Genomic DNA, 24,895 nt, shown 5'->3' with positions numbered 1-24,895 from the left:
TTTCATCCCGACGTTTTCATGAAAAATCTACGACATTGACCAGAACCGTCTTTATCTGTTTTCATCATAACGCATTTCAACGAACACAACATGCAGAATTGACTATGTGATGTTTTCCTGCGCTAAACAGAGGTTGCGCGTTTTATGATTTCCATCTACACTCCACTAACAACATTGTCAGCCTCAAAAATAAAACTTAATTTCTGCGATCAAACTTTGCAACGATGTATTATTGATTGTGAAAAGCCGAAAACTATAGTGTATTTCAAACTCTAGCAAAAAATAATAATAATAAAATCCTTTTAGTGAAACTGAAACTGGCAAATAAATTAGTAGGTTTTCCAATTACAAAAAAAAAAATTATAAGCGTTAAAGACGAATGTAAAAATGACTTGCGAATAGTCTCATAAAATACACAAATTCTTCCAGATTGATTACGTTCATGGTTTACATAAAAAATAATTAAACAGAGAGGATTATATAGGCATGTTTCTTAAAATAAGATGGCAATCATTCCGTAACAAAGCAACACAGAGCAGTGTCAGGTATGAGTGGATAGTCGCTTACCTGAACACCCTTGTCAACGGATCACAAAGCAGTATCACAGCCTCGAACGAGTTGGCACACGCTTAAGTCTGAAACAAGGGAAAAAAAATTTTCAAAGATAGCAAAGTTTCAAATTTACTGCCAAAAATTACAAAATAAATCAACTGTACGTGTGTCAGTGGCACAGGAAGCCACGTCCTGACGCATCTTGTACATTGCACGTGCTAGAGGACACTGCAGGGGTGTAGGCCTACTGAATATGCAACTGGGAACCACACAACGCTCACAAACAAAACACAGCTACGCTCAGACACACACAACCATCTCTACCATGGGCGTACATCTCGGGAGGGGTAGCCCCCTCCCCCCCCCCCCCCGGGAATTAAGCAGCACCTCAATGAGGAGGCCCGTGATAAACGTAAACTTCAAAACTATGTTTTATGGAAAATTTTCTGTATACTTAAAGTTTCCCGTTTATTACATGCATATAGCTAAGCCAAAATGTAGGCAACATACAAGCACAAATTACCCCCCCCCCCTCCCCCTTGAGCCATAGCTCAAGATATACCGGATTATGGTCTTTTGCGCATACCGCCATCATGTCTCTACATATGCCTACATATTTGTCAAAATCAGCTGTGTAAAGACGACACGTGCGTTTGAAAATTGTCTCAGACACACACACACACACACACAATTTGTTAAAAATATAAAATGTTAAGGGGTAACTTGACACAGCACATATATTTTTAGCATACTTGCCACTTGAAAATGACATGATATTTGCAAGCTACATATGCCAACTGCACCCGTCATTTCGCAAGTTTTCAACAGTACCATTGGCCACGACAGTCCCACTGCGCACTTCGTCTGCGCAAGCAAAACCAGCAGTGCAGTGCCTACACACGAGGCATCCTGCTTTCACGGCGATCGAGACAGAACTTCTGCGGAGTAAACCTCTTGCCCATTTGCATTGCTGTAAAAATAAAGTTCGGAAATTTACGATCCTAATGCACGGGCATGATTATGAATTCCCCAAGAAACCACATCGGTATCTCTCACCTAAATTTGTTTGAGAAATTAAGTTTATTTAATTGGAAATGTTCAATACATACATGCATGGTGACTTCCCCGTAAGTCACGCGTTTAGAAACTTTATAGTCAGGGACGTCGGAACAGGGGGTAGCAGGGGCGAGTCGCCCCCGTGCTGTTATGCATGGGGGGGGGGGGGCGAGAGTAGCATTTTGCCCCCCTCCTTTTCCCAGAATAAATGTTTGGTCCTAGTAGTATTTTATTTAAATTGTACTACATCTACTGTCAGAATAGTACTTAATACATACTACGTCATCAATTTCTTGGAATGGTATATTTAATATTTTGGTTCGGAAACTCATTATATAGCACAATTTTGCATTTAAAATTCCAAATTTTTCCGGGGGAGGACCCCCGGACCCCCCGCTCTAGGACTGAGGTAAGTGTTATACATCTTTTCGCCCCCCCCCCCCCCACTCATGAAAACGTTCCGACGTCCCTGTTTATAGTAAAAACCCATTTCAGCGTGTGCTCATTTGACATGTCGCGACGGTGCGCTGACGCACCAATGGTCTCGACCGGTCGACGACGACGCTCATGCTAACAAGAGACAAGAGGGGAGCCACACGCCCTGGGGTACGTCTACAACACACACAGCCGAGAGCCAGCTTCCCGCCCGGCCTCTGTGCTATCGTCCGAACACAAGCCACCGATAATTAGGGACCGGAAAAATTCGCGGATTCAATGACCTCTAGGATATCCTCCATTATCATCTGCACTTCTCAAGTAAACGCGCGTTCATTGGTTACTAAATTGTGAGTCGTCTCCACTTGTGATTCGACGCTTCTTTGGTCGATAGTGTCTCATTGGCCCAGAGAGCTCCAGTTAAACCGCGATCCAATAGCAGAACCAGCAGAATTATGCACACGTTTGAATTTCAGCCTATCACGAAATGAATCCGCGAATTTTTCCGGTCTCTAGCAAACTGCCGGCGAATGGACGGGACTGTGTGAGAATGGCCGCTCATCCATGCATATCAACTATTACTCCAGCTCGACCATGAACCGGCTAGGATATTTAAAAAAAAAAAAATCCCTGTGCGCTTTAATTAAGTGTGCCTTCACCTTAGAATTGCGAGTTCAGAGACCTTCGTTGAAAAGACCTGACGATGGGGGTTTCCATGGCGAATTTACACTGCAAGTGAGCAGATTTTCTTAGTTAATACATACAGTATTTGCGGCCATTTGCATCACCATATGTGGTTCCTTGTTGCCTTATGTGATTCAACGACAAGGGTAGAATAATTTCGGAAATATTTTCGTTTAAGTTGGATTTTAGAAACTTTCGCCGTGACAGATGGCCAATAAAGGATATCCCGCACAAAAAGGATGAGCTTGTGGCACTGCCAACACAATGGAGCTGCAAACCGCACGGCGAGAATAAAACCAGAACACTCGACTGACAACTAAGGCCACGCGACCCATAAAACACGCGTCACAGCGATAACGAGGGCTATAAACTCCGAGTGTGTTGTCTTTTACACATAGGATGTACTTTCGCACTATTTGTTAAACCTATGCAATTTTTTCTCAATTGTTTTAAATCTAACATTTTGCAGTGCACGTGTTTTATTTTGTAATTAAAAATTTCCACCAAATATCAAATAAATGCTATTCCACCTTATTATATATTTTTTAAGCACTAAAAGCGAGTGTATTCGATCTTAGTTTTAAATAATTGACGAATAGTTGGCTTAGTGAAGTAATGTTCAAATTGCTAGCTGACGCTTCTTTCCATTAACACCACAAATAAACAACACTCAATTTTCTACTACTGTTTTTTCTGCACATTATATCACTTACGTAGCAAGCAAAACAGTCTGATTCAATTTGTCTAAATCTCACAGGCGAACACGGACCCACAGAAATGATTTAAATGTATGAAATTCAGAACACGAATTCAAGTTTAAGAAATATAGCCTATAATCGCTCTTTGGACGAGTTGGACGAGTGTCCAACCTGTATTTCACGTTTCAACCGTCACCTCCCACTCCTGCGTTTATCAGGCCCGCTTTGTGTTCGGATGTGTGATCTGGTTTTTATTCCAAGGTCGTACCAACCCTTGTCAAAAAAAAATACCACATGCATTAATTTTTAACATGCTTTTTAAAAATATAAATCAATTCTAAAGGTCGCAATAACCAGTCGAACAACTTGCATAATAGGGTTGCCAGTTGAGACGTTGACTTGACAAACCAGTCGTACTAAAATACATTCGTCTAAAATACTTCACCTCAAAGGATGCAGAGACGTTTCAAAATTTGAAACCAGTACGCGTGTTCGGCATAGATTTGAAGAGTTATTTCCGGAGCGATATTTAGTCAATAATTATCTACGCGAGAGTCTGGTGAGACGTAAGTTGACACGGGTTGCATTAACGATCGCATACCTTCCTGATGGCCAGTTGCGCCGTTAAGAGTTCAGGCGTGATCAGTTTCCATCAACTGGTTTGATCATGGTTCGACCACACTTCCCGTTGTGCCATATGTGATTTGAGCGCCGAGCTAAGATCACTGGGATCCGAGTTGAACCGACAGTCGTGACACGGTTCACAACGATCTCGGATCCGCAACGCGAGAACACGTGTCTGGAATATGTAGGCCTAACGGACTTCATGGACGTCATTATTGTAATCAGGCGTGCATATTAGAAAATTGTTACTACATTTCACAACTCATAGAATACGTGTATAAACACTTTCCTGCTTTTTCTAGATTTACAACAACATTCCAAAAGTAATATCCATAATTTTAAGTGTTGTAAATGCTCATTACTTTAATGCTTTAATAATCATTACAATTGTTTTTTATAATAAATACAGACTTTTTCTTAGCACAACCTGTTCATATCCTAGACTATTTAGTTTTGCGACAGCTTGTAAATACCAGTATATGTTTTTCAGTCTTAACTAAAAATCTGAAGAGACGAGGCAGTGACTACATGAGCTGCTATCTTGTGGCGACATTTTGGTAGGATGGAATATTAATGAGTTATAGTGCTCTGTCATTTTTCAAACACCTTTCCCATTTCTATCGTTCCTATTTTGCTTAAGAACGAACTCTACCGACATGTTCTATCTGTATGTTTTATGTATCAGTCTGGAATTAATTTGTGCAGAACTGCGGCAGGTTTGGCGGCCATAAAAGGTGATTATACATAAAGGTTATTGCTAACGTTGGTTCTGAGTCCTAGGGAATATTAAACGAAAAACCAGATAAGACATTTTCCGAATATCACAAAGTAGATACGACTGTAATATGTAGACTTCCTTCGAAGTCGACCTAACGATATCAGCTTACATATGTTAGCTAACAAAGACGAATTTAGGCACAATATAATATGTTGGTCGTAATGAGGTGTTTATATTACGGGTACTATTGATCGTGAAAATAATGTTTGTTGTCCAAGATAATAATGTGTACATTTGGTCATGCACAATTGAACCCCGATTTAAGAATACTGATATGGAGCAGCATAAATAAATATTTTACATTATTATAGCAACATAAGCCACTGGCCATTAGAAACAATGCGAAATTGGTTACCTCGGAAGAAAACTGACGCTCCGATTCAAATTTTTTTATACATAAAACGAAAACATAAAACCCTCGCTGTACACCTAATTATTTTAATTTTCACTATTCAACCGTTGGCAACTTTGTGAGCTCGTGACGTGTAACTGGCCAATCAAGTATGCATAATGATGCAGAAGTATTCTCGACATTTCGTGGAAGGATGCACAAGCGTAAACTTAAAAGGATGAACACCTCACGAACCACAACTATGCGTGTGGAAATAACTATTTGATGGTTATTCATCGGGTTGCGAAACCTGTTATCATGGCTATTAAATACTAGACTTGCCACACAGAAAAGAGCTAATATTCTAGGAAATTCCCAACAGCCTCGCGGTAGAATGAAGTAAATTAGACGAGGGTAGCCAAGGCCGTCGACCTTGGGGCTTCCTGACGCGACACGCCTTCCTGCGCGCCCACCGCTGGGATCACACACGCTGCAAGAACTTGTCCCGGAGGTCGGTCATCATTACGTGGCAGGCCAAAAAGGAGAGCCCTTATTGTGTAGCCCGCCTCGGTCTACGTGTTCGTGGGCACGTAACGTCTCTTCAGGGAGCGGCATTCTGCCGATACTGCCTCCAGCACACGTGACTTTCATTTTATGAAAACTGCGATGAAACAGATTTCGAACATTCAAAAAGTTATAATTTGTTCCAGCTACATGTTATGGTGGATTCCCCCCCCCCCTTTTTTTCTCTCTCTCTCTCAGTGTAAATTAATTAAAAGAATCTCAAAACAAGATATCGTTTTCTGTTAAAAATGGTGAGTCCACTATTGAGTAGGTGTGACGTACTGGGTTTGAGATTGTGCGCGCGCTGATGGTGGAAAAACAATATCGCGGGATTGTGAACACGCTGTTACCTACCTACACGTGCGACCAACAAAAATAAAGCATTAAAAAATTAAATGTTTTTTTTTTCATTAGATACGCGCCGAACATACTTTTTTTTTTTTTTTTTTAAATCTACGTGCTTGAGAGAAATACTTATTTTGAATTCAAATTTAACATTCATTCGGGAAAATCATTATGCGTTAACACATTTAAAGGATTTCACAGATAAATTCAGTAAAAAAATCTTAACAAAATTTAAAATTATGCGTCTATAAAACTCTTATAATACAAGTACGTGAAAACAAATGTGAGCGTCTTTAAGTACTCGCCAGTGATGTGTAAACATGTAACCTCGGTAACGAGCTATTCATGTATTCTCATGTTGCAAATACACATATAATACGAAACTTGGACACGAACTTCAAACGAAGAATTCTCTAAAAAAAATGCCGGACGTGATCAATATATACAAATTGTGTTTTCAACTACATTTACTGACGCGAATCTCACCTAGTTTCCGCACCCGCCGCTGGAATTCGCTGCCGGAGCAGCTACGTAGACTATCGAATCATTATATCTACAGAGCGAATGCTTAACTATAAAACGAAACGGCTCCGATAAAAGCGAAACAGATTCAAACAACATTAATCCCCGGCTTTGTACCTCATTTTGTACGTGTCGGAATTTTACTAAAATACCGCCCATGAAATAGTTAATAGTATTAAGTTTCCTTTTTGTGTCTGTGAACTTTAATTCGCGCCACCACCACAGATGGCAGCACCGCGGTTACACATTTCCGTTCCATTCGCGGAATTACCCCTGGCAAATGCCGTATGAAGACTCTCAAGGTGTTTACACATCAAAAATACACGAATAATAACGTTGGCGACGCGGCGGTAACAGAAAATTTTCCGTTCGGGAAGTCCGTCGCGCTGGAGTCGCAGATGTGTCGGAAGGTGGTTCGGCCAAGGCTGTCGTGAATCCAGAGCTAAGACGTCACGCAGCGAGGCCGACGCCCGCACGACGCCATGAGCCGGTCTCCGGTCGCCGGTCGCAGTGGTTGCTGACAAGGCTGACCGCCCGTGCGACAGCGAACAAGAGACGCGGAAAAAACGCGCCCCGCGGCGGCCTTGCAGGCAGGAAACCACCCCCCCCCCCTCCCTGGATGGATCATTCCGACGCCTTGGAACAGTTTTCCACTCCTTTGTTCGGCGGGGCAAAAGTTTCCCACCGCCCCGCTCCTGTTTACTAAACAGCGTGTGACTTGCAACACGACCGGTCTGAACGTAATAAAATGATCTGATCTACAGGAAATTTCCACCTGCCCTCTAAGGACGGTACGAGCTCTAAAGCTGGGTTCACAATAAAAAAAAAAAAACAAGCGAGTGCGTATCATGCCATGCGCACGACTGCACACGAGACTTGTGTGAAGTCTGTTCACAATTGAAATCTTACCGTTAACGTCAGCCAATGAATTTTACCGCGATGTACCCGACAAATGTTGGCAGTCAGTTACTATGTTAACTATCAAATGATTATCCCGTTACATCTGACCAGAATTTGTGAGCAGGTTTTTCAAGATATAAATAAGGGTAATTAATATAATTTTTTTAAGTAACAATTCTAACCACGACACCTCTTTCATTTACAATTTTTGCTAGTGACTTATAACTAATAGCGTTAATTTTAATTTAAATCAGGAATTACGTCTGAGCATAGTAATCTCTCAACAATTTGTGGCCACAGTATGACTGTTAAATATTGTTACGAACGTGAGCAAGGCCGCGACACGTGCAGGTGCACAGCTAACTGTCAACATGCGGCCGCGCAACACGAGACGTGCCGCGCGCACCTGGGTCGCCGCTTCCCCTCCCTCTAGCCCTCAGCTCCCCGCGCGGCACTGTTAGTTTGACATCCGAAACCTGACAGCTGCGGAGTTACGCGAGCCGCCGACACGTGTTTCGAGAGATTTCTGCCGTCACGTCGGGTCGGCGCGGAATGACGCGACTGGCCCCAGCCGCACTCGTGATTTCTGGAAAGCGTCTGGGCTGATATACAAGACGAGGACGCCGGTCTCAGAGAGTCAGAGTTCAGGCGGGAATTTTCCCGCGGCGGAGTTTCCGGGGCGATAGTGCCGCGGGTGCGGCAGAGTGGCGAAGTCCTCGGACGAAGGTTCCAGGGCAGGGAGTGAGTGAGTTCAGTGGAGTTGGGAGTTTTACCGCGGCGGAGTTTCCGGGCGATAGAGCGGCGAAGTCCCTGGACGAAGGTTCCAGGGCAGAGAGTTCAGTTCCGGGCGATAGTGTCGCAGGAGCGGCGGAGTCCCGAGCGAAGTTCCGAGCGAGGCGTCGAGCGGATCCTCGGCGAAGGCAAGTGCGTCGGCGGCGGCGGAGTCCCGCGGCGGAGATCCACGAGGGGTGCTGCGGCGAGAGTTGCTTCAGAGTTGCGGCCCTGCGAGGTGTGTGGATTGTAAGGAACTAGTGACTGGGGAAGCAATACTTTTAAGTGAAATTGATTATTTGGCATTTTAAGATTATTGTTAGTGAAGTAAACAGTGGCAATAAATAACTGTGTGGTAGAAAAATTTTAGTTGGGCTATCCTTTACGAACCCCGATCGTAACAATACATTAAATTCCCTCCTATGCACACGACCTATCTCCCATGTACACGACTGTCATACGCTCTATTGTGAATCAGTAGGCTGGAAAACATGGCGGTCAAATCTTGTACGCACGACCTACTGTTAAAGCTATTTTTTCAATAAAACGGGCAGAATATATATACTAAACGACAAAGTAATAATAGAACACTAGATATTCTTGTACTTGAAAATAAATTTTAACGTATTTAGAACATAAACAAACGTTGTTACCGCCGCATTCAAGTACTCGGCTTCTATTGGTCGCACGGAGCAACGTAAACGGAAGAGCTCAGCATCGCCGAGCTGATCCGTACGGATCCGTCTCCTTCTGGGTGCTGTTGTAGCAACTCTTGTTCCGTGAGATCCGTCTCCGTTTACGTGTCACTGTTGAAAGGACCTAAAAGCGCAGGGGAGTGCTAAGGGCGAGAGTGGCTCGCATATTACACGTCTCTTGGCCTCTACGCACCAGGCACCGAACTGGCGTGCAGTATTCTCGTCTGCGGGACTTTAAGCGGAGACCTTATAATTTAATGCTGGAACATTAATGATTATAACGTTTAAGTTGATTGAATAACAGCTATGCATACTACCTACAGTATTATATTTGTTTACACGGAGTGAATAAAGGAACGCGGGTGTGGTTACTACGACTAAGCAAACAGGTTTTATGTTAATGAGTCTTTTTTCTTTGGTCAGCGCAGGGGGCTGTCGTAGCTTGTATTCCATTTATACCAACGTAACAGTGTCATTCTGATTACAAACTTATGTATATTTTTTAATGATGTGACTTGTAAGCAAACTGTAATGTTATTTTATAGAACGAATCAATCGTTAAGTGTAGAGAAATAACTAATATTTGTTTTTAAATAAATGCGCAAATTACCAAGCCTTACACCAAGGTTGATGTCGTGTATTTAATTCACGTTCGTTAAAGATCGTTGGGTTTTGCACGTGTATATCTAGTATACTTCAAATAAATGGGATACATAACGAATTAATAATGTGTGGTGCTTCAATTTTTAAATTACCGGGAGACATCGGTTAATCGTTAATGTTCAAATACAAGCATTAATTTTGATTTTTGTGTGACCATGTGCGTGCTTGTATGTAACAGTTATTCTTTAGACACTTGGTAATAAATGAAGCCAAAATATGTGTATTGTGTTTAAGGGCATTTAAATAAATATATATTCGCAATTTTAATAGCCAAAGAAAAGTTGTTGTGAAACAAATAGGTTAACCTGATATCCTTAGTTTAACATCATTAATGAACACAACCCTTTGCATTTAATAAACCTTATAAATGCCTTTAATTATTTTTCATGAATATATATATATACACGAATGTAAAGATTAAACAATAATTTATTAAAAATATTATTGCATAAAAATATTATGAAAGACTTAGATCCTGAGTCCAAGGAATTTTGTAACTCATCCTAGATCCTAATACTGCGAGATAAAACTAATTATTTTCGTTTTATGCTGTGTGAATGGTAGTGTCAGAATCGTCAGTGACAGATTTAAGAGAAAAAGATAAGGAATTATTTTTTTTAGCCTGGGAGTGAAATATTTGATTCTTTCTAGAATCCTTGGGTCAGCGTAGAATGACTAGCAATTCGTTGTCTGTATAAAACGCATTTTTAATTTAAAAAAACTCCATGAATGCTTGTGGCAGCATCGGAGAAAGCTTCACATGATGATTAATATAATTATTCTTTTTTCCTGCTTGAGCAGATTACTGGCTTATTGTCAAAGGGAAAAATTAGCAACGCCACTAGCATTAGTAATTGCGTTTATTTTAGCAGTCTGAAAAAAGTCTAATGTTCAGACAATGGAGCGGAGTAAAGGGGGGGGGGGAGGGGAAGCGCTGTGAGCAGAGTCACTAACTGTTTTTCAAAAGAAAATAAATGGAAGAGTAGTGCTTCGGAATTTTCGTTGAAAAACGCACATTTCGTCCACGGCACGAAGCACCCCCTGCACCAGAAAACTGGCCTTTCAATATCCCTAAGAATCAGAATCACAAAATCTTAACCGGTTTTTTAAAACCTTGGAATTATTCTCCACACCAAGAGGGTTTGAGAGTCCCTGAAGAAGAAAACAGAAAACAAGACAAACAAGACATTCAAGAAAACAGACATACTACAGTAAAAATTATAGTCAAAAAACCCATGTAAAATAAAATACACAGCATTCGAGATGGTCTACAAAATTATCTTCCTACATCATGTAAAGTTTGCAATGTTCTCTCCATCAACAATGCGTGTGTTAGGCCTGCTCTATCAGACTGAAAAGGATCAAACTTTGAAACGATACATGTAACTTTGTACAACACATGGCTATGGTTATTTTCGAATATATGAAATAAGTTTTTCAAGATAATACCACGTAATTTTACGAAATTTGGCGCATAGTTTTATATTTTGTTTGATGTTTCAATGAAGCATAATCATGGAAAAGATCATTGAATATTCAAAAGTTTGACTATGTTTTTATCCTTATTATGTACGCAGTTAACATTAGAAATCGATTCAGGGAACGGTTTACACATAACTAACTATAGGAGGTACTGAGACAACATAATAATCCGAATCCAGTATTACTGCAAACACTATTTTGTAATGATACAGTTGTTTCCATGTAAATGTACAATTTTACAAATATGTGTCATTTTACATGAATATTTCTGTTCCATTTACAACAACAAAATGTATGATGTGTACTTATATATTGCAAATTTCACTGTTTTTACTAGATTGTTAAAATGTGTGCTGCAAAATAAGTCATAATCACTGAAAAATTCTGATTTATTTTCACAGATAAGCGGAGTGCATATTCTGAAGGAAAAAAAAAAAAGCAGGATTTGAACGATTCCAATGCAGATAAAGTTTCCAAATAATATTTAGCTGATACGCAGTCATATTTCTTACATGCGGGGCAGCTTCACTACGTATTACACACCCGTGCCCAAACTTAACATTCGAACCGCTGAGGACCACCCCGAGTCAAAAATCGGGAATCGATTCACACAGCAAGATCCGGCCACAGATACAAAGAGAGACAAAGAGAGAGGGGGAGAGACAAAGAGAGAGGTGGAGAGACAAAGAGAGAGGGAGAGAGACAAAGAGAGAGGGAGAGAGACAAAGAGAGGGAGAGAGACAAAGAGAGGGAGAGAGACAAAGAGAGGGAGAGAGACATAGATACATAGAGAGAGGAAGAGAGACAAAGAGGGAGATAGAGAAAGAGAGGGGCAGAGAGAGCGACAAAGTGAGATAAGGAGAGACAAGGAGAGAGACAAAGAGTGAGATAAGGAGAGACAAGGAGAGAGACACGGAGAGAGACAAAGAGAGAAACAAAGATATATGAGAGAGAGAGAGAGAGAGAGATATGTTCTCGCAGATGAGCCGCAACAAACGGTTCAGGGTGTGCGACTCGTCTGGCCAGTCTCACTCTCACCGTTCCGCGGCAGAGACCTTGCGACTCCAATCCCGCGCCCAGGAAATATAAGGCTATTGGCTTTAAGCGTATGTGTGAAAATATGCTAAACTATATGTTGTAATAGCTAATAAGACGGTAAATAGTGTTTCAAAATAATTATTTATATCTCTAAAAAAAACCAAGCATTAAAAAATATATATTGGGTACCAATAATAAACATACTAAAACTACCAAAAAAATGTACCATTTTGTGAAATTCAAACCCCAAGGTTAGTGAATAGGATAAATATAGTTTTAAAACGAAAAATTAACACTTCCGATTCAATAAGAACTAAAGGTACGCAACTAAGAAAGAACTTGCATGTAGCTCGCGCAATCTCAGGGTATTGCTGATATCAACATTGTAAGAAAAATGTGTCTAATTCCAAATATTTTTACTGAAGAAATACACAAAAATACATCAGGCGTATAAAATATCTGAGTCATAACAAAACCGTTCAAGAGATATTTGCTTAAGTGGTTATGCGTAAGCCTTTTTAATTTTTAGTGTAAATTAAGTATCTAATAATTCCAATTTTAATGCGTTGGAGGATATAACACACCTCATTAAAATTTTATGAGAAAACCAATTTTCACCTATTTCACGTAATTAAAATTATGACATAGGTTACATTAACATTCATTTGTTTTGGTTACAGCTGTGTTGAAATAAATTAAATAATTAAACCTCATTAGAGATAGCTTCATTATTAAGATTTTAAAAACAATCCCATCTTTATTTAAAATGAAGATTACAGGTATCATATTTATTTTTGAACTATTAGTTAATTATTTTTATACTTAGTATTACTTAAACAAAATTCCCGAAATTTACAACCCTCACTGCTTTTCACACAGCGATGTCTATGTGAAAATTCAGAACTACAAATTTAGTAAAAATGACATACATTAAAGAAATAACACCAAATTCATCCTATTTTTGTTTATCGCATATGTGAAACCCAAATAATTTTTAATAACTTAAAATTTATATTAAATTTTAATTTAGCTTACCGAAACAACTTAAGGGGTTTATAAGGAGAAAATCAAATAAGATATAGTAGTTTAAAGTATGTTCATTTGTCAACTGCCAATATCTTAAATTTAGTTTGATTTATTCAAAAGATTTTATATTTTGTTAAAGTCTTATTTACAATCCTTCACGCCTTAAGAAATAGAATTTCAGCAATTAGTAAAAATGAGTTGGTGGGTTTTGCATGTTTATAAATAATACCGCATAACTTTTATTCCGCTTCATGAGCATCATATATATGACATTTATAATAAAACAAAACTGACTGCCTTTTCAAACCGGAGGAATATAGAAAAATGGTTAAGGTAAAAATAAATCTATGGAAAACATTTAATGTACATTATACTTGCTCAATTTCTTACCTCCAGCGTCATTTCCTCAGATAAGTGTTATATTACCATTAAAAATAATGCAATCCTATTCACTGCCTCGGCGGAAGAATTTACGAAAAACGCAAAATCCACACTACGAAATTAATTCTTTAAGTTACTCGTGCTTAGTTTCTTACATGCAGCTTTATTTACTACGTATATACTTTTTTTTTTTAATTATAAAACATAACTTACCCCTTTACACCCCTCAGACGAAATTTAGATATATGAAGGGGGGAAAAATCTATCACTACATGCAAGTTGTTATTTCCTAGTTTCTTACCATTAGCTCTAATTAAAACGGAAGTGTTCATTTTTCGTTCAAAAACTATACATACCTTTTTTTTCTTCAAACCTTAGGGTTAAAATTTTTCAAAATGGTAAATTGTGTTTGGCAGTTATCGTATGTTTATTAAGGGTACCCAATATATTTTATAATGCTTGATTAGATTCCGAGATATAGTTATTAATCTTAAAACCTTAATTACCCCTTTATCACCCCTTATAAATTGAATTTCGCAAAATGGTAAAATTTTTGTTGGTAGTTTTCGTATGTTTATTATTGGTACCCAATATTATTTTCAAATGTTTTATTAGCTTTGAAAATATAATTATCTTAAAATCCTATTGCCCCTTTTTCACCCCTTAGGGTTTGAAATTCACAAATTGTTGAAATTGTTTTTGGTAGTTTTATATATTTAATATTGGTACTTAATATATTTTCTTGTGCTTGATTAATTTCGAAGATTTCTTTATTTCACATAAAACAATATTTACCCTTTTTCACCATTAAAAAGTTTAATTTCGCAACAAAAAAAATGTTAAAAATTGTTGCTGGTTGTTAAATAATTATATATGGCCTAGTGCATAAGTTAGCTAAAAATTCTTAGTAATAAAAACATTCATAAAAATCCATCAAGTAGTTTTTGAGTGATGCTGGAACGGACACACAAAGAGACAAAACGTCTAAAAACTATAGGTACTTTTAGGTTTCAAAAAATGTTATATTATAATGAAATAATTCTTTCATAATTTCTTCAAATGTACAGACTTTTTACCTCTAAAAGCTTTATTATTAGTACAGATTAGATATGTTTGCGATTGTATTCAGTACGACAGCCGGATCCGAGCGCCAACGGTAGCACCGAGGTTCAAATCCCGAAATTAATGTGTTCTCATACACTGCTAACGAACTTATAATACGAAAAATGGGACACTAAATTAAACGTAGAATTTTTAAATTAATGCCGAACGTGATAAATATACGAAAATTGTGTTTTCAACCATGTTTACTATAAACTACAAAGTTTCCCTTTGTTATTTGTGAACTTTGGTACGCTCCATCCTCCACAGATGGCAGTACCGAGGTTACACGTTTACGTTCCACGCGACTTCCGTTCCATTCACGAAGTTACTCCCACCTAATGTCGTATACCTACAGCTAACATCTTACACATAAAAAAAGGCATTTAATGAACTGACGAGCCTTCACACACGCATAAAATGCCTTGGACTCGAACCCAGAACGTTTTGATGGCTAAGTTACAATAAGCTAAAAATTACGTGCGTAGCAGCTTTGGTAGCAGCGACATCTGTCAACTCAGCCCGAAAGAAATTAACCAACTTCTAAATTTCAGTGTAGAAATCCAACATTCAACCGGGGAAAAAGAAAAATTGCGTGCAGAACAACCAGAGGATAAAGTATTTTAACAATGTTATGAAATCGCAAAACAGATGGTTTTTACAAAGACCAGTAACATTCCGACAAAGGTTTATGGTTCACTTATCATAAATCATATATTTAAAACATTTGAGAAAATTAGAAAAAAAATTGCAAAGCTACACCTCGCTAGCAAAAATCACCCAACATGTAAAACACACAATTGAGCTACAATAAATTCCCAGCGATTCTAAACCTAAACATAAAATGTTATGAAAAATCAACTAGTAACCGTTTTGGATAACAAAGAACAAACTTAAGCCCTCAGTTGATAGCTATTCACTTTATGCTTTGCACTGACGGTACTTCCTCGACATTCGAATGAGTCAACATACGACTGGTTTCCTAAATACACGCTAAAAACAGATTAATAATGAAAATTTTTGAATCAGTGGATTCTTTTTTGTTACTTGAGTTCAGAGCGTGAAGGAAAACAACATGTTTCATTAGCAGGCAATGCTTTGAACTTTAGATTAGGAAAATATGATTCACAATTCGGATGGTTCATATAGAGTTGTAATAAGAACACACGGTAAATATGTAGTTGGGCGATATGTGTTAATTTTTTTTTAAATCCGAAAAATACTTTTATTCTATGCTCTTTAACTTCCTATTTTCATTAAACCCGGTGGAGATAAATTCCAAATACTTTAGGATATCGAATTTTTTATTTTCATCACAATACCTGTGCATTCATTCCGTGCTCACAATTGTTTCTTGTTTACGTCAGGAAAAATAATTGTACCTGCCTCTAACTTAGGTGAGTTTTTAACGTTTCAAATTTTCATGTTTTATTTGTTATTTGGATATTGTTGCGCAAGTAATAAGTAAAAAAAATTACGTGAGTTCCTACTGTTCATCCTTTGTCCCGGTTTGTTATGTCAGGTCAGTTACATTATAAATACTTTAAAACTAAACAACCATTAAAATTAATTCATATTATTTTTTAATGTCCGCTTGGATTGAAAGTATTTATAATGTAACTGACCTGGCCTAATCGACCATTTTAATTAATTAGGCATTCACGAACACACGGCAAAATAAAAAAAATTGTGACGGTCGAATGATTGCACAGGTCTTGTATTGCAAAATAAGAACGGCGATATCTCCTAAAGTATTTGTAATTTCATATCTCCGCCGGGTTTTATGAAAAGAGGAAGTTAAAAAGCATAGAATAAAAGCATTTTCGGAATTTTAAATTTTTTTTAACAAATATTCTCCAACTACATATTTACCGAACACACGCTGTGGAAAGTAAGACATTGGTCGAGTTGAGGCTCACGCGTGCAACTGCCTAGTGACCGCGGGTAACTGATGCTGTAGACGCACGGTCCGGCGCGAGCCAGTCTGCAGCGCCACGAGGTGTCCGGGTCGGGGCGGAAACGTAGCGCGCATCAGTCCAGGCGAGGAGGACGGACTGCGGAGTCACGGAGGACGGACGATAACTTCTGCGCGATGCGATCTCGCCGGCGACAACTGCCGGAACCAGCTGACGCGGAACAAAGACGCGCGCGAAGTAGCTGGTTGCGCGACAGGCGAAGTAGTGGTCACCACACGGAAGATTTCACATAAAGGATTGATTCCCCTCACTTACCTGGACACACACACACACAAGCGGTGTTGAGCTGCTCGAGATATCAGAACGGTTTTCCGTTCACGAAAATCACCTAAGAATACTTTTGAGGGCGGATGATTTTTTTTTTTTTTTTTAACTGTATTATTTGGAGAGTGAAAATTTTTTTCCGGAATGATATTCAGGTTCGAAACTCCCGGTACGGATTCTTGAAAGCACTAAAGGGTACTCGCACTACACCTTTTATCTTCGTTTCTCCGCCACGTGTGACATTACGGTTACCGCTGAAATCTCACGCGAGCCCGACGAGAAGCCAGCATTGGGAGGCGATGCTCGTCGACACAAACACACGCGAGGGTGGGGGGGGGGGGGGCTCACCTGCGGGCGCCGAGACGACTGCTTCATCCACGGACGGCTCCCGGCAGACGAGGTGGTGGTGCGACGCGAGGAGACAGCCGACTGAGGCTCAACACCGCCGCTTATATGCGCTGCCTCCCTGCCTCCCTCCCCCCCTCCTCCAGAGGCCAGGAACTACCTCAACCTGCTCGCGGGTTGAGGTTCAAGGTCGCGCCCGTCCACCTGCCCAGCGCCGCCAGACCAGAAGGTCGCTGCAACCGTCGTCCACACCAGCGGCTTTTTTTTTCCCCGAAAAAATAACCAGTTAAATACGCAAACGCGTAGAAAACAAGCCAAAATCAGCAGAGTTTTAATTAATTGACCACAGACAATTAGTCATAAAAAAAATATCACAGCACAGACGAACGACTGACGAGACAAGTCACAACAAGAACAGGTTTCTCTAGGACATGCACACAAGTGTAACCAGCAACGGCGTATATATTCAAAACAATTTTTAATCACGCACAATAACGTTAACGTTAACATAACTGACGTGAGTTAATGGAAGCTGTTGTGCCTTATGTGGAAAAAAGTATAATATTTTCTGAGTTTTGTTAGTTGTTCTCACGTCTCGGTTATATTTATATCTCTGGCAACTTCCGTTCATTTACCATCCGCTTAGTGGAGCTCGCGGCAGCTTGCGAACAGCGCTTGTGGTAGTTATGCCCGGTCTTAACTTTGTGTTGAATTGGCGTTTAAGATAGATATAATATAATTTTATTTGTTAATTCTATATTGCCATTTTTTTTTTAAATCTTCGTTCAGTTTCATATTTTTCATTCATTTGAATGAGTTGTAGGTATACAATGTATAACAAATTACTCACAATTTTGCCTTTTTTTTTTAATGTTAAAGTTAGTGGTGAGAAAGCAAAACAAACTAACACACTTTACAGTTTAAATGCCAAGTGGATATTTTAATCAATGAGATTTGAGTGTAATGAATTATTTTGTAATCCAGTAATTCTATTTAGTGTAACTGAGCTACAAACTAAGCACAAAACAAGAGCGAGACATTCTGCCTCACTTCTTCCAAATGAGTGACAATCGCCATATGCCTATAAGGCACTGGTATGAAACGCCTACAACGTACCCAATTATATGAAGAAAAAAAACTTTAAAAATCGAGACGGAATCGTATGCAATATACAATTAATTACATACGAAACGCCCGTGTGTTACGTCTGGGTCCAGCCACTTCCAACGTCGTTAGTTCGCAAGCCAGCGCAGGCGTCACTAAGCGGGTGGGTCATGTCGAGGCAAACACAGACCTGTCTGTATGCTCGTGGTCTATATGTTAGTAACAGAAATCGAATGTTGGTTAGGTTAGGCAGGTAATATTAAATATGCTGTAAAATCGTAAAAAAAAAATATTACGAGGCAACTCTTGACAAAGCTTTACTCTGGCTGCTGGCACGGCGGTGAAAACAAGAATGGATAAGTTATTTCTGGTGAAGGCCCACAGAATGGTATGTTACACCATTCATTTGTCAAACTGGAACATCAATGGCCAATAACCATCCATGGCGCGCTCCACGACGGCGTGTTGCAAGATCAAAGTAGTGCTCCTAGTTCACCCTTAACAGGTTCAGTTCTAGGAGGTGGAGGTGGTGAGACCAGGCCGAGATTTTCCCGGAAATAACTTGTCCGAATAATATCACGACTTTAGCGACAAAGCACAGAATCAAGCAAGAGTTAAACATAGAGCGTACTCTTTAACTACCTACTTAAAACTAAAACCGGACTTGTGTAAATGCGTATCACAATGTACGACTGTAGCAAGTCAATGTGAATTAGGTTAAGTTCAAGTGTCTTTAGTAACACTGCGTTGTGTTAGTGGCATGCTAATGTTGATAGTGTCCGGGCCTTAAGCTTGTTTGGAGAAGAAAAATAGGAGAGACAACTTAAATCACGTTTTCTTAAAACTGACAAAGGATAAGGAAATAAACGACTATTTGAAATTGACTATTTAAAATTAACTATAAATTTCTGAAAACTACTTTCTTAAATTAACAGCTGGCTGAACGAGCATTTTTCTATCTTCCTTAAAATAACAAGATTTGTTTTTTTTGTTGTTTTTTTTTCAAAAAAGTAACATTTTCCTAAAAAAATCTTGCTTCGGTAGAGTAACTGCTTTTATTAGCCCACGTTTATATTTTATGCAACCCTTGATGGATTGGGTTTTTAAACTAAGAACTCAGATCCATGCGGAAGCAACATGTGGGAACCTACTGATGGCAGGCACATCTTTATAGGACACTAGCTGAAGTACCCGGCGTTGCCCGGGCTAAACACATCATGACATAAGGAACATCACTACCGAGTCTCAAGTCTGCAGGACATTCACTTGAAAAACGGGAAATTTTGATTTTAATGTCCCACCTCAGTGCATCAAGGCTACGCATGAGCAAAACTGGGACGCCAATCATCAGCTTCATTTTATGGGAAGGCAGGTAACCCTTAGGCAATACGTGACGGACTCACAAAACTATAGCACGTTACAAATTCAATGCAACGTCAACTATTGACAAAGTTCTAAACTAAACTGTTATTAGCGCCTTTAGTTCGCCTAGCAGCTGAGAGCATCACTAAGCTATTGTGTTCTCCAAGGAGCAGGATATGAAGTTGCCAGACCTTACTATATGACCGTGTGGCGGACATAGATAAATGACGCAAACTCACTGTGTGTGTGACCTATATTTTTTTTGATTATCCATTATAAAACTGAATTTACCCCTTTTTATTCCGTTATTTCATAATTATATGTAGTCTCTGTCACTCTCTGGCCTATAAACGATCTACATTTATGCAAATATATTCATGTCGATACATTGCTACGTTGCTGCTTGAAAGAAGGACAAACAGAAAAACACAATTAGCAATTTATATTATTAGCAGAGTCAAGTTATATCCTCAGATGTCATACAGAAGGCTAATGTGCTCTATTTTTGTGCACAGTAAGCCAAGACCCATAAGATGAATCTATTTCTAAAGCTTTTTGAGAAAGTATAAATCGACCAAAACAAAGCCGATACCGACCAAACGCAACGTTGCAGCCCAACCATCGGGCCTGTTCTTGTGCACTGGTCTGAAAGCCATCAGCTGGGTTCATAATAAAAACAAAACATAAGAGAGTGCTTATCAGGCTACGCACACGCCTTTTCGAGATCGGCTCACGATCGAATTCGTATGCTTCATTTTAGTCAATGATATTTCGCAAATGTAGCCGACATATTTTGAATGTTTGAATGTAGGTAAGTGAATATCTTGCCTGTTGATTATTCGACAACAACAGACCAGCAGCCTATGAAAACAATTATTCAATATATAAATTATGTAGATTGCATTAGATAATGTGAAAGTTAAGTAATTCTAACGTCGCAACATGTTTTAGTTTTTTTAGTTACATTTATAGCTAGTTACGTTTTGAAGATGACTCTCATGATTAATTTTTTTAAAGAAGGAATTTATTCAGCAATGTAATTCCTCGATGATATGATAAATTTAACAGTTACCAATTTCTACCGAAACGCCAACATACTCTATCCTCATTGGCTGTTGCGCCATTCCTCAGGAACAGAAATAAAATATATTAATTCCCTTCCTACTGGCAACATCTCTCTCTCTCTCTCTCTCTCTCTCTCTCTCTCTCTCCCCCCCCCCCCCCATTTATACGACCGTACTATGCGTAGCTGTGATTGGCGGATCAAATAACAAGCACGTGACCCATGCTCTACGTCACGGTTATTTTGTCAAGTTTTTAATAACTAGTTTTCTTGTCTGTTTTAGTTTTGAGAAAACAACCCCTAAAGCCCCTACAGGAAATAAACATTTCAAGTAGTTAACGAAAAAAATGCTGCACCAAAATACTAGCCAAGTTTTCTGTGAAAAATAACGGAAATTAATTAGATAAGGAACACATGAAAACACACGGAAAGAAAACAGAAAATGAGATAAACACACGTAAATATAAGTGCTGGTCAAAACCTTTCGATTTAAATGGGTTTTCATGATTGTGTATTCAAAGATTGTATTGCATCATTTAACGACGCGTTTTCAACAGAGTTTTATAAATTGGTAGCATTAAAAAAAAACCAACCTGAACATAATTTATCAGGAAAGAATATTAAAATTTCTGGACATATTCAAAATCATAAACGAAATTAAAAGTTCCAGCTTGGGTTTTAAAAAAGTTGTTACAAAGAGTTTATTTTTTAAATTTCCCTACCCCCCCCCCCCCTTAACATCCTTTTCTCTGGAGGCTATTCCCTCCGCCTCCCCAGGCCCCCTCCGCCTCCCCAGGCCCCCGATACAACTCCAACCCCCCCCCCCCCCCCGCAGGTGATATAAAAGCCCTCGAGAGTAAGTGGCCCGTGACCCCACAAGTCCAGGGCAGCCACTGGTTATGGGACCCGTTGCTTACACCCCTTTGCTGCTGAGCATATGAATGGTGGATGTAGCTCATTGGGGAGGAACTAATTGCAGAGACTGCGGCCTGGTTTTTTTTTTTAAGTAGTTTTGGGGCCAACCGATAGATAGCAGCTTTCATAATACATTGCTAACATAGCTACACTGATTGTGAGAAGTAATGCATAAGCTGTTATCAGGCTAACAAAGCAGGGAAAATTAATGAGCTTTATTTTGGTGGCCACATATTTTGTAATCTTGCATACCAAAAAGTTTTGCTTCTCTTACTCATTCATATAGAACATGCTCTTTTATTACAAAAGATCATCAAGTGTTTTTCTAACAGTTTGAATCTCTTAGTAAGCAATTAGTCGTAAAGAAGTTAAATTAAAATCATAAACTCTAAAGTTTGTACTATAACCGCTAGCTCGAGTTGTTTTTGCTAGTAGTTGAAGGGCCCACCCAGCAGATAGCGTCACGTGTCGCGCGAAACACTGTTTCAGTTTCCACTGCAAGAGTGGCACTTGCACATGTGTGATACATCCTTGTTCTGTGATGTAGGCTGCGTGGCGCGGGGCGCGGAACAGCGGAGCCCGCGCACGGCGCTACCCGGGACCTCCTGCGCAGCGCGGGGTCTTGGCAGGAGGGCAGAGGAGGTAAAGAGGAGGTAAAGAGGAGGTAAAGAGGAGGTAAAGAGGAGGTAAAGAGGAGGTAAAGAGGAGGGCAGAGGAGGTAGAGAAGGACTTAAACCAACCAAACCAAAACCTCAACCCGACAACAACTCACATCACCACCACATATTGATTCCACTGTCACAAATATACTTGATTCACCTTAAGACGTCGAATAAATAAATTTATTTTCAGCCATTGCATTTTTAATACTTTGCAAGTTTGATAGTATGCGATAAATACAATTTTTGACGTGACAACGTCTAATAAATCGATGAACGCCGGCTGCACGCACGAAAAAATGTCCCGTAACGCACATTGTCCCGTTACTCTCATTGTACGCTTGCGCCGCATCTATCTCTCTTCCACTCGATTGGAACAACCATCGATTTGACTTTTTAGAGGTACATTAAACTTGAAACACTCCCATTCGTTTCCTACTTTTCCTATCATCGTCCTATCCTTAACAGAATAACACAGATTGGAAGAAGATAAATAGCAAACATGTATAAAAGTTATACTTAAAATAATCTCTTCGTTAAATGAATAAACATATTTGAATGAGTGCAAATAAAAGAAAAATTTATCAATTAAATTGTAGGTTTCATTTCACTCCTTCTTTGTATCCATACAAAATAGTGATAATTCAATAAATATGATTCAATTTTATTCATAAAAGTATGCAATAATTTCATCAATGTTTTGTTATGACGTCACGTTAAACTATCGTCCGTAAACAGACTTTACAAGCAACCAAATTTTTAGATAATTTTTTATGATCTATATCAGCGGTTCCCAAAAAGTGTTCCGCGGAACACAGGGGTACCGTGGCAGGGTCACAGCGGTTTCGTGAGTCCGAGCGAATGTCACATAAAGCAGGCACAATTATTGTCAATTGACTTTCTTTGAAAGAGTTGGGGTTCCACCAAAAGAAAAGGCAACCAAAGGGTTTCCTGGACGAAAAAAAATAATTGGGAACCGCTGATCTACATGCATGTAACTTTTAATACAAATAATTCAGTTCATCTGCGCCGGTGATCTAGCACTACGACCTTCAACAAATGCGGCGCCCGGGGCAGAAGTACCTGATCTTCTGGCGAGAATGGATTCATTTTCACGATTTATAATATTATAAATGTCGCTGACCTAACCTAACAAACATTACATTTAAGACATGCAAAACCTACCCTCAAGTTTTGAAAAAGGAGAGGGGACAAGGAAACATTGTTTTGCGATTTTCACTAGTTGGAAAACCATTTACTTATTATTTATGTAACTGATATGGAATAGCCATTTTTTAATTCTAGTTATGAGCACCTAGAGGCAAAGAGCGTATGGAGAATTTACTTTAATGTGTTGGTCCGGGCGGGAAGGGAGGGGGGCGGGGTGCAGGGAATAAAAACCTCTTTGCTAGCAGTTTGTTTCCAAATTATATATTTTTGTTGGTGGGAATTTATATATATATATATATATATAGTTACGATTTTGCGGGTTCATGAAGGATAGCCCAATTAAAGATTTTTATCACACACAGTTTTATTGATGGCCACTACTTATATCACTTACAATTAATCTTATAAAATTGCAAAATAATCAATTGCACTTTAAAATGTTGCTTCCTCCAGTCACTCAGTTTCCACACACAACACGCCTCGATGGGCCGCACCTCTGGCACAACTCTCGCCGCAGCACCCCTCGTGGATCTCCGCCGCGGGACTCCGCCGCCGCCGACGCAATTGCCTTCGCCTAGGATCCGCTCGACGCCTCGCTCGCAACTTCGCTCGGGACTCCACCGCACCCGCGACACTATCGCCCGGAACTGAACTCTCCGCCCTGGAACCTTCGTCCAAGGACTTTCCCACTCTGCCGCACCCGCGGCACTAACGCCCCGGAAACTCCGCCGCGGGAGAACTCCCGACTGATCACTCCGAACTGACTGACTCCCTGCTCTGACGTCCTCGGGCATATATATAGGCCCCGGCGCAATTCAAGAACTCACGGAACGGCCGGGGCTCGTCGCGTAATTCCGCGCCGACACGACGGTAGAAATCTCTCGAAACACGTGTCTGCGGCTCGCGTAACTCCCAGCTGTCCGGTGTCAGTTACGTGTCAAAGGCAGGGCGCCGCGCGAATAATGGTGGGAAGGAGGAGGGGGAAAGCGACAATCCTTGTTATTTTCCAGGCGCGCGCAGCGCATATCATATTGCGGCCAGGGACGTAACTAGACATTTTTCCACCCGGGGCAACATATCTTGGCGGCCCCCCCCCCCCCCCCATTTAATTTTTTCCCAAACCAACAAAGAAAAATTTACCGACAACACGTCACCATACCACTACATATGAATTCCACAATTACAAATATGTTTTATTAATTAGATAACAAACAAATCTATTTATTTAAAGCAATTCAATTTTTACTACAAGATAAAATACCCACTTATGTCTAAGATACTTAATTGACATGTAATCTAAGAGTAGCATGTTTGATATATACTTTCACAATATTTACATAAATGCTGCAAATGAAATGAAAAGTTTATCATCAAATGACAGAACAATAGGT

General features: G+C 39.6%; 1 protein-coding gene across 9 annotated transcripts in view; it reads right to left on the bottom strand.

Annotated features, from left to right (window-relative positions):
• Positions 1–24,895, bottom strand: part of LOC134533212 (very long chain fatty acid elongase AAEL008004-like) — a 197,824-nt gene that overhangs the window by 75,544 nt on the left and 97,385 nt on the right. For 6 of the 9 annotated variants that reach the window (XM_063370603.1, XM_063370599.1, XM_063370595.1 and 3 more), the window contains one exon: positions 568–635. The gene's annotated coding sequence lies outside the window, so the exon portion shown is untranslated. Of the gene's footprint in view, positions 1–567; positions 636–17,234; positions 17,318–24,895 lie in introns of those variants that run through there. The other 3 variants (XM_063370601.1, XM_063370604.1, XM_063370598.1) reach the window with 3 other exon arrangements.

This window comes from Bacillus rossius, chromosome 6 (genome assembly GCF_032445375.1).
Source record: "Bacillus rossius redtenbacheri isolate Brsri chromosome 6, Brsri_v3, whole genome shotgun sequence".
Taxonomy (NCBI): domain Eukaryota; kingdom Metazoa; phylum Arthropoda; class Insecta; order Phasmatodea; family Bacillidae; genus Bacillus; species Bacillus rossius.
This window is presented reverse-complemented; position numbering and strand designations above follow the sequence as displayed.